Consider the following 744-nt stretch of genomic DNA (forward strand, 5'->3'; position numbering starts at 1 on the left):
TTGAGCTTGCTGAACTTGTTGTTGATTCAATTGCATCTGCTTCAGCAAGTTGGTCATTTCACAGATACTCTGAGTTAGAGCAACAGTCTCTCTGCTAGAGGACACTTCTGCGACGGCTTTTGAATGGCCTTGTTTCTGCCTGTGATTCCGAGTAGATTCAGCTAAGTCGCTGATCAATTGCCATGCCTCATCAGTGGTCTTGTACTTTTTCATAGACCCATTGCTAGCACTTTCCAATGTGGGCTTATCTTGGGGCCTCATGCCCTGTGTGACGTAACCGAGCAACACTATCTTGTCAATCATATGGTGGGGGCATGCTTCCAGAAGATTATTGAAACACTCCCAGTATTCATAGAGAGTCTCAGATTCATCCTGAACAATCATGGAAATGTCTTTCCTCAGTTTATCAGTAACTTCAGCTGGAAAGAACTTTTCCAAAAATTCTCTTCTAAGTGTATCCCAGTTAGATACAGTTGCTGCGGGTTGAGTGTAGTACCACTCTCTTGCCTTTCCCTCAAGAGAAAACGAGAAAGCTTTCAACAAAATTGAAGTTTCATTTGCACCATCACGCCTGACAGTAGAACAGGCTGCTTGAAAATCTCTCAGGTGCTTGATAGGCTCTTGAGCAGGTAAGCCATGAAACTTGGGCATCAAATTGAGCAGTGCAGTCTTTATTTCAAAATCTGTAGCCACCGCTGGATGATGCACTTAAAACGGTTGCATTGTAAAATCAGGGGCTCCAGC

The 744-nt window shown here is 43.8% G+C and overlaps 1 non-coding gene across 1 annotated transcript; it reads left to right on the forward strand.

Moving 5' to 3' along the window:
* Positions 1 to 297: 297 nt before the first annotated feature.
* LOC112780874 (small nucleolar RNA R71) lies at positions 298 to 405 on the forward strand. The gene has a single exon (XR_003191682.1). It is a non-coding gene; the product is annotated as a small nucleolar RNA R71 (small nucleolar RNA).
* Positions 406 to 744: the final 339 nt, after the last annotated feature.

Source organism: Arachis hypogaea, chromosome 19 (assembly GCF_003086295.3).
Source record: "Arachis hypogaea cultivar Tifrunner chromosome 19, arahy.Tifrunner.gnm2.J5K5, whole genome shotgun sequence".
Lineage (NCBI taxonomy): Eukaryota > Viridiplantae > Streptophyta > Magnoliopsida > Fabales > Fabaceae > Arachis > Arachis hypogaea.